The sequence below is a fragment of the Pristiophorus japonicus genome, chromosome 8 (genome assembly GCF_044704955.1).
Source record: "Pristiophorus japonicus isolate sPriJap1 chromosome 8, sPriJap1.hap1, whole genome shotgun sequence".
NCBI classification, from domain to species: Eukaryota; Metazoa; Chordata; class Chondrichthyes; family Pristiophoridae; genus Pristiophorus; species Pristiophorus japonicus.
Genome location: NC_091984.1, coordinates 201,474,405 through 201,484,304, shown reverse-complemented (window position 1 = coordinate 201,484,304; position 9,900 = coordinate 201,474,405). Strand labels below are relative to the sequence as shown.

General features: G+C 52.4%; 1 protein-coding gene across 1 annotated transcript in view; it reads right to left on the bottom strand.

The window, feature by feature from the left end:
* The window catches only part of LOC139269241 (transmembrane protein 132D), a 1,017,604-nt gene that overhangs the window by 531,226 nt on the left and 476,478 nt on the right, over positions 1-9,900 (bottom strand). The window lies entirely within an intron of this gene.

Below are 9,900 nucleotides of genomic sequence, written 5' to 3'. Positions count from 1 at the left end.
GTAATGGAAACTGACACAAACAAAACCTTGCAAGACTTTTGTTACCAAACAAGACCATGTTGAAATGTTGTAAAGCATCTGGTCAAAGAGCTTTCTTTCTTGTTGACTAGACTATCTTCACAAATGATTACATAATTGTCTTATTATAGGTTTCACTGACAGCTATAATATGAATGTTAGATTCAGAAATGACTATATTGATGAAATACAACTGCAGTTCAATAATAGACTGCAGTTTTGAAAATCAGTCTGAAATAGCCTCTGTCTAGCTGTCAGAACATGAACTCACAATATGTCCACAATATCTCAACAAGACAAATGGAAGAAACATGAGTTTTATGTTAAGTGGCCAAAGAGAAATGCAAGGCTTTACTGGACTGACAGAGCGGTTAGCTGATAAATCCCAGTTAGGCAAGCAAAGTCACTGTGGAGAGAGATCTGTTGCAGCCTAAAGCCTCAGAGAGTTGCCCACTCAGTTGCTATGCTTAACGTTTATTGCAATTGTCTTCAAATGGAATTGACTCTAAAGTTAAAGCCTGTGTGGGAACATGCTATCATCCCCATCATATACGTCAAAAGTGTTGAGGGAGGGCATGACAAGACACTTAAGGATTGTAGAACTGACAGTCCAGAATCACATCAGTTTATCCATTTACAATTGAAATAGTCTTTGAAGCCACATCAGTGTCAGATCACCTCAGCTGTAGTTATCCCACAAGTGCAATGTCTTTGTGGCTAAGGTAGCAGACTGGGAAGAAAAAATCCTTTTGCCCAGAAGTCAAAGCTAATTCTCAAAGGCAACAGGACAATTTATTGTGGGCAGCCCTACTTTGCTGCATTATTTTTCCTTTTTACCACATAATCTCCAAAGACCAGAGCAGCTTTTGTACTTGAGCAACGTACGTCTTGTTTTTACAGCTTATTGATAATCCTTGTTGGACAAAATGTCTCCCTGGAGGACAAATATAGTGATCTAAGGCACTGGGCCAAACTATGCCTGTAACGGCCCCTCGTCGCCTGCACAGAATTTGAAGGATGGAGGACCCCTCCACGGGTGGATCCCTTTGGCTCGCTCCAGCTCCTGTGGGCAACGCTAACAATATTGTAATGTCAAAAAAAGGTTACATCTATATGTGCTTATGTGGCTCACTTTGGAAACATTATTCAAGAACTTAAGATTTGAGATTGGTCCCAATGGGTGGTAACAGTGAAAAAGCCCAATCTCATCTCCCCATTCCCGCTGTATGATGGTGCATAAATGGGATGGGCATGGAAATACTCTAATGATTTGTGATTCAGATTCTGGTGTTCAGACTCACATTAATAAGCAGAACACTGTATTAGTCCTGCCTCCATAACACTATGGTTAAGGTCTACAATAACTGGTAAAATCTTGTTAAAGTCAACTTGAATTTCATATAAATGGCATAATTCACATCAGCACTGGCCATCCCATTTAATAATGTAACCAGTATCAGATTTTATTTTGCAAAGGACGCATACATTTTCTACACTGCCTAACCGATTCATTCAAAATGGAAATATTTACACCTCAGGAAAGTACTAAATACTACAAAGGCTCCCAGGAATGCTACACTAAAACAAAATACTGTTGTCTTTAAAAAGACACAAGGAGCGGAGTCAGCGCAGGAATAGATCAAAGTGGCATACCTCAGGGGGAGGAAAGATCAAAATCCACAGGACAAATTGAGAATAAAACATTTCCTCATGTTGGGAAAAATAAAAGGTTCTACATTTGAAAATGGACAATCTTGAAAATGGCCAGCAAGCATCATTTCAGTTCAAGGCAGATGAAGATACTTGATGTAGTCCACTTGGGTAGCACAGTAGATATGCTGCAGGGTCCACTCTGCCTAAGTGATAGCTCATGATCCTGGTGTTGATTGATGCCCCAACCCATCAACCACATAATAGAAGCTGATGCAGCACATGTAAGCTATGCTTAATGAATAATGTAATTCCAAGCATAACTCAATGCCTCTCTTATGTAGCTACACAAAATGTCATGACTTACGTACAGGCGCAAAAATAGGCCTGTACATAAGTCGTGCCATGTTGTTGTGTAGCTGCATAAGATGGGCATTGAGTTATGCCGAGAATTAAATTATTCATTACGCAAAAATGGGCGGTCTAAGCATCCAATATGGTGGGCGGGGCGTGCGCGCTCATTCGGCACCACCCGCCATATTTGCGAAGGTAGAGAAAGAGGCATCCAGGGCCTGCACCTGAAACAGGCAATAGGCCCATTGCATATAGAGGGCCTTATGCCTGTCTGAGGCCCTCTTTGTAAAACTAGGCTGCCCTGGCCAGATATACTTCACTTGACACTGTACATCCCGGCTGCCACATGATGTGTCAGGTTAGCACCGCCCCACACCAACACCATAAAGCAACCCTACAATTCCCAAGCCATTCCTTTCATATTCATCACCATTCTCACCATTCACTACAACTCACTAAGCCACTTCCAAAGATGCACACAAATCTGTCCAAGAACGCAAAGTGTTGAAAATAAAAATTTCAATGTTTGACGGTATATTATCAGAAACTTCACAAGGACATTGGATAAAACACCCAAGTGTAATAATTTTAAACATTTTAATCCGGATCAACATTTACTTAAACTAATTTTAAATGTTTGTGGATAATTTTTTTTATTTTAAAATGTTTAATTTCACATTTATATTAACCCTTATGCTGGTGAAAGCAAGCCTTATGCCTGCTTTTACCAGGTGTAATGGTTTTGTGGGCATTTGCTGGGCAGTAGTTGGGAAAATAGCCTGACTCTGCACCAGCAGAAATGACTTTTGAGTCGGTTTGTATTATCTGTCCAGGCAAAGTCTAACAGATCACAAGTTCCAGGTTTCCACGCATGCGCATCACATGCAAAAACCCAGAATCTGTGGGGCCTTTTACAAGGCTTATGATCAGCCTTGCAAATCCAAACTGCTACAATGCTTTGTTGGGATAAGCTTCTCCTGATTGACCAGCCTTATCTTTACCACTGTAGCTCTGAACAATACCTGTCTCTTAAAGAAATTAGCCTGCTGATGATTAGTTCATGGCTGATAAGCCTTGTCTGCCTCCAGTATAAAATCATCCAGCTGCCCCATTATATCACATTAAGAGGCTCCAGGAGCAAGGATTGGGCTTGGGTGAGAAGACCAGCATTAATACAGGTGATTGTAAGAGGTCGGTAGGAGAGGAAGAAGCTACAAAGGAGGAGGAAACATCCGAGCAGGTCGAGCATCTCTACTCCAAAGGGAACGGGGCCATTTTGTTTGTTCTTAGAAATATGGCTTGAGCTTTGTAATTGGTTTAATTTGTGCTTGGTTTGATCACCTCAATGAAGAGCTTGTCACTACCTACTAGGCATCAGGGTTTGATTTATTACTGCTTATCTCAGTCTCGCCTGTTCCCAGCAGCAGTCAATGACACTCGCGAAGACCAGTATAGCTGTGCAGAACACAACTATAATGCAAGATAACTCAATATGTCAACCCTATGTGCTGTATCCAGGGACACTTGATTGTTCTGGACAATCCAGGACATAATCTATACTAAGCAGGTGTGAACAGTCCATGACGTTGATTTGTTGTGTGCATCACACAAATTTACTGCACCTGTGTGCATTGTACTTTACTTTGTTCGACACTACCACGAGATGCTTGTAAAATTAAGTCGTTAAAAAAACATAATGTCTTTCCAGGACATAAATTACAATAAATGTAGCCGAATCCTTATGATATTGAAAACTAATGTTATTAAAGTTACTCATAAGCCTCAATTAGAAACCACAGGAAGGAACATAACTGATAACTGAGTTTAGTTGATTATTTGCTCTTCTCCTTCAGCTGCCTATGTCTCTCTTCCCAGCTGATTTTTAGACCTATTTCTCTTATCATCCCTTCTTCAGGTATCCTGTCCGAAAGTGCAGTCACATATCCCACCAAATGTAGTTCATTTTCAATATAAAACTAAAAAAGCTTAATTCCTTCTACTGTATGAAAAACATCTATTGAATCCAACCGGGGCAGTGTGTGCATATACAGGTCACAGCTGACCTGCTTGTGCAGAATAAGGTCTTATCATTACAGCAATGGCTGTAAAGCACTTTGGGATGTCCTGAGGTTGTGAAAGGCGCTATACAAATGCAAGTCTTAGTGTTTTTCCTGGTAAAAGAAACAATCAGACTCCACAGGGTAGAAATTATTGTTGACAATGTTACGCAAATTCATCTCTCCACTATGTTAATCAAGACATTAACCCATTTATTCTAAACACTAACAGAGAAAGTTCACACAAATGTGTTGAGCATTTGTAACTTCTACTCTTGTGTAACTGTTGGCAATTAATGCATTCAAATGTGATCCAAAATTAGGATATTTGACAGAATAATTAAGAAAGTACTTGCATGTAAATAGTGTCTTTAAATGTAGTCTTTGTTGTTATGACAGCAAACTCAGCAGCCAATCGGTACCTTGCAAGGCCCAACAAACAGCAATGAATAAAGGAGCAGTTAATCGGTTTTGCTGGTGTTGGTCAAGGGCTGAATGTTGGCTCCAAGCTGTTCTTTGAATAGTGCCACGTGAGCAGGCAGACACGGCTTCAAGTTAACATCATCCTCATAAAACAGTATCTCCAACAAAGTTGTTTCAGTGGTGAGAGTTTATTTCTTAATTCAGTGTTTAATATGCATTGAATAATCAGAGGGAAGCTTTTAATACTGCATGGTCAATCTAGTAAGATTGCCTTCACTTTGTGAAAGCACAATGGGGCCGAAATTGTCCACCGCCCGAAACAAATCGCATCGACCATTTCCGATGTGTTCCGTCTGCCCCAATGCATGGGGTGGCCAATCGAGAGAAAATCTGCAATTCGTGCGTTTCTTTTGAAGTGAGGTGGAAATGGGGGCTGGCGGAGTGGCCTTATCATCTGGGCGGAAGTGGGGGCAGGGCGCTGTGGCCATCACTAGTGGGACGGAAGTGGGGGCGGGGCATTGTGGCCATCACTAGTGGGACGGAAGTGGGGGCGGGTCGTTATGACCATCACTAGTGGGACGGAAGTGCGGGCGGGGCGGAGTGGCCGTCACTAGTGGGACGGAAGTGGGAGCGGGGTGTTATGGCCATCACTAGTGGGACGGAAGTGGGGGCGGGGCGTTATGGCCATCACTAGTGGGACGGAAGTGGGGGCGGGGCGTTATGGCCATCACTAGTGGGACGGAAGTGGGGGCGGGGCGTTATGGCCATCACTAGTGGGACGGAAGTGGGAGCGGGGCGTTATGGCCATCACTAGTGGGACGGAAGTGCGGGCGGGGCGTTATGGCCATCACTAGTGGGACGGAAGTGGGAGCGGGGCGTTACGGCCATCACTAGTGGGATGGAAGTGGGAGTGGGGCGTTATGGCCATCACTAGTGGGACGGAAGTGGGGGCGGGGCGGAGTGGCCGTCACTAGTGGGACGGAAGTGGGGGCGGGGCGTTATGGCCATCACTAGTGGGACGGAAGTGGGAGTGGGGCGTTACGGCCATCACTAGTGGGACGGAAGTGGGAGCGGGGCGTTATGGCCATCACTAGTGGGACGGAAGTGGGAGTGGGGCGTTATGGCCATCACTAGTGGGACGGAAGTGGGGGCGGGGCGGAGTGGCCGTCACTAGTGGGACGGAAGTGGGGGCGGGGCGGAGTGGCCGTCACTAGTGGGACGGAAGTGGGGGCGGGGCGTTATGGCCATCACTAGTGGGACGGAAGTGGGAGCGGGGCGGAGTGGCCGTCACTAGTGGGATGGAAGTGGGGGCGGGGCGGAGTGGCCATCACTAGTGGGACGGAAGTGGGGGCGGGGCGTTATGGCCATCACTAGTGGGACGGAAGTGGGGGCGGGGCGGAGTGGCCATCACTAGTGGGACGGAAGTGGGGGCGGGGCGTTATGGCCATCACTAGTGGGACGGAAGTGGGGGCGGGGCGTTATGGCCATCACTAGTGGGACGGAAGTGGGAGTGGGGCGTTATGCCCATCACTAGTGGGATGGAAGTGGGGGCGGGGCGTTATGGCCGTCACTAGTGGGACGGAAGTGGGGGCGGGACGTTATGGCCATCACTAGTGGGATGGAAGTGGGGGCAGGGCATTGTGGCCATCACCAGTGGGACGGAAGTGGGAGCGGGGCGTTATGGCCGTCACTAGTGGGATGGAAGTGGGAGCGGGGCGTTATGGCCGTCACTAGTGGGACGGAAGTGGGAGCGGGGCGTTATAGCCGTCACTAGAGGGATGGAAGTGGGAGCGGGGCGTTATGGCCGTCACTAGTGGGATGGAAGTGGGAGCGGGGCGTTATGGCCGTCACTAGAGGGATGGAAGTGGGAGCGGGGCGTTATGGCCGTCACTAGTGGGATGGAAGTGGGAGCGGGGCGTTATGGCCGTCACTAGTGGGACGGAAGTGGGGGCAGGGCGTTATGGCCGTCACTAGTGGGATGGAAGTGGGAGCGGGGCGTTGTGGCCATCACTAGTGGGACGGAAGTGGGGGCGGGGCGTTATGGCCATCACTAGTGGGACGGAAGTGGGGGCGGGGCGTTATGGCCGTCACTAGTGGGACGGAAGTGGGAGCGGGGCGTTATGGCCGTCACTAGTGGGATGGAAGTGGGAGCGGGGCGTTGTGGCCATCACTAGTGGGACGGAAGTGGGGGCAGAGCGTTATGGCCATCACTAGTGGGACGGAAGTGGGGGCGGGGCGTTGTAGCCGTCACTAGTGGGACGGAAGTGGGGGCGGGGCGTTGTGGCCATCACTAGTGGGACGGAAGTGGGAGCGGGGCGTTGTGGCCGTAACTAGTGGGACAGAAGTGGGGGCGGGGCGTTATGGCCGTCACTAGTGGGATGGAAGTGGGGGCGGGGCGTTGTAGCCGTCACTAGAGGGATGGAAGTGGGGGCGGGGCGTTATGGCCGTCACTAGTGGGACGGAAGTGGGGGCGGGGCATTATGGCCGTCACTAGTGGGACAGAAGTGGGGGCGGGGCGTTGTAGCCGTCACTAGTGGGATGGAAGTGGGGGCAGAGCGTTATGGCCATCACTAGTGGGACGGAAGTGGGAGCGGGGCGTTATGGCCGTCACTAGAGGGATGGAAGTGGGGGCAGAGCGTTATGGCCGTCACTAGTGGGACGGAAGTGGGAGCGGGGCGTTATGGCCGTCACTAGAGGGATGGAAGTGGGGGCGGGGCGTTATGGCCGTCACTAGTGGGACGGAAGTGGGGGCGGGGCGTTATGGCCATCACTAGTGGGACGGAAGTGGGGGCGGGGCGTTGTAGCCGTCACTAGTGGGACGGAAGTGGGAGCGGGGCGTTATAGCCGTCACTAGAGGGATGGAAGTGGGAGCGGGGCGTTATGGCCGTCACTAGTGGGACGGAAGTGGGGGCAGGGCGTTATAGCCGTCACTAGAGGGATGGAAGTGGGAGTGGGGCGTTATGGCCGTCACTAGTGGGACGGAAGTGGGGGCGGGGCGTTATGGCCATCACTAGTGGGACGGAAGTGGGGGCGGGGCGTTATGGCCGTCACTAGTGGGACGGAAGTGGGGGCGGGGCGTTATGGCCGTCACTAGTGGGATGGAAGTGGGAGCGGGGCGTTATGGCCGTCACTAGAGGGATGGAAGTGGGGGCGGGGCGTTATGGCCGTCACTAGTGGGACGGAAGTGGGGGCGGGGCGTTATGGCCGTCACTAGTGGGATGGAAGTGGGAGCGGGGCGTTATGGCCGTCACTAGTGGGACGGAAGTGGGGGCGGGGCGTTATGGCCGTCACTAGTGGGATGGAAGTGGGAGCTGGGCGTTATGGCCGTCACTAGTGGGATGGAAGTGGGAGCGGGGCGTTATGGCCGTCACTAGTGGGACGGAAGTGGGAGCGGGGCGTTATGGCCGTCACTAGAGGGACGGAAGTGGGGGCGGGGCGTTATGGCCGTCACTAGTGGGACGGAAGTGGGGGCGGGGCGTTATGGCCGTCACTAGTGGGACGGAAGTGGGGGCGGGGCGTTATGGCCGTCACTAGTGGGATGGAAGTAGGAGTGGGGCGTTGTAGCCGTCACTAGTGGGATGGAAGTGGGGGCAGAGCGTTATGGCCATCACTAGTGGGATGGAAGTGGGGGCAGAGCGTTATGGCCATCACTAGTGGGACGGAAGTGGGGACGGGGCATTATGGCCATCACTAGTGGGACGGAAGTGCGGGCGGGGCGTTATGGCCGTCACTAGTGGGACGGAAGTGGGAGCGGGGCGGAGTGGCCATCACTAGTTGGACGGAAGTGGGGGCGGGGCGTTGTGGCCATCACTAGTGGGACGGAAGTGGGAGCGGGGCGGAGTGGCCATCACTAGTGGGACGGAAGTGGGAGCGGGGCGTTGTGGCCATCACTAGTGGGACGGAAGTGGGAGCGGGGCGGAGTGGCCATCACTAGTGGGACGGAAGTGGGGGCGGGGCGTTGTGGCCGTCACTAGTGGGACAGAAGTGGGGGCGGGGCGTTGTGGCCATCACTAGTGGGACGGAAGTGGGAGCGGGGCGTTGTGGCCGTCACTAGTGGGACAGAAGTGGGGGCGGGGCGTTGTAGCCGTCACTAGTGGGATGGAAGTGGGGGCAGAGCGTTATGGCCATCACTAGTGGGACGGAAGTGGGGGCGGGGCGTTGTCGCCATCACTAGTGGGACGGAAGTGGGAGCGAGGTGTTATGGCCGTCACTAGAGGGATGGAAGTGGGGGCAGAGCGTTATGGCCATCACTAGTGGGACGGAAGTGGGGGCGGGGCGGAGTGGCCGTCACTAGAGGGATGGAAGTGGGGGCAGAGCGTTATGGCCATCACTAGTGGGACGTAAGTGGGGGCGGGGCGTTATGGCCGTCACTAGTGGGACGGAAGTGGGAGCGAGGCGTTATGGCCGTCACTAGAGGGATGGAAGTGGGGGCGGGGCGTTATGGCCGTCACTAGTGGGATGGAAGTGGGAGCGGGGCGTTATAGCCGTCACTAGTGGGATGGAAGTGGGAGCGGGGCGTTATGGCCGTCACTAGTGGGACGGAAGTGGGGGCGGGGCGTTGTAGCCGTCACTAGTGGGATGGAAGTGGGGGCGGGGCGTTATGGCCATCACTAGTGGGATGGAAGTGGGGGCGGGGCGTTATGGCCATCACTAGTGGGACGGAAGTGGGGGCGGGGCGTTGTAGCCGTCACTAGTGGGATGGAAGTGGGGGCGGGGCGTTATGGCCATCACTAGTGGGACGGAAGTGTGGACGGGGCATTATGGCCATCACAAGTGGGACGGAAGTGCGGGCGGGGCGTTATGGCCCTCACTAGTGGGACGGAAGTGGGGGCGGGGCATTATGGCCATCACTAGTGGGACGGAAGTGCGGGCGGGGTGTTATGGCCATCACTAGTGGGACGGAAGTGCGGGCGGGGCGTTATGGCCGTCACTAGTGGGACGGAAGTGGGGGCGGGGTGTAATGGCCATCACTAGTGGGACGGAAGTGCGGGCGGGGCGTTATGGCCATCACTCGTGGGACGGAAGTGGGGGCGGGGCGTTATGGCCATCACTAGTGGGATGGAAGTGGGGGCGGGACGGAGTGGCCATCACTAGTGGGACGGAAGTGGGGACGGGGCGGAGTGGCCATTACTAGTGGGACGGAAGTGGGGGCGGGACGTTATGGCCATCACTAGTGGGACGGAAGTGGGGGCGGGGCGATGTAGCCATCACTAGTGGGACGGAAGTGCGGGCGGGACGTTATGGCCATCACTAGTGGGACGGAAGTGGGTGCGGGGCATTATGGCCATCACTAGTGGGACGGAAGTGGGTGCGGGACGTCATGGCCATCACTAGTGGGACGGAAGTGGGGGCGGGGCGTTATGGCCATCACTAGTGGGACGGAAGTGGGAGCGGGGCG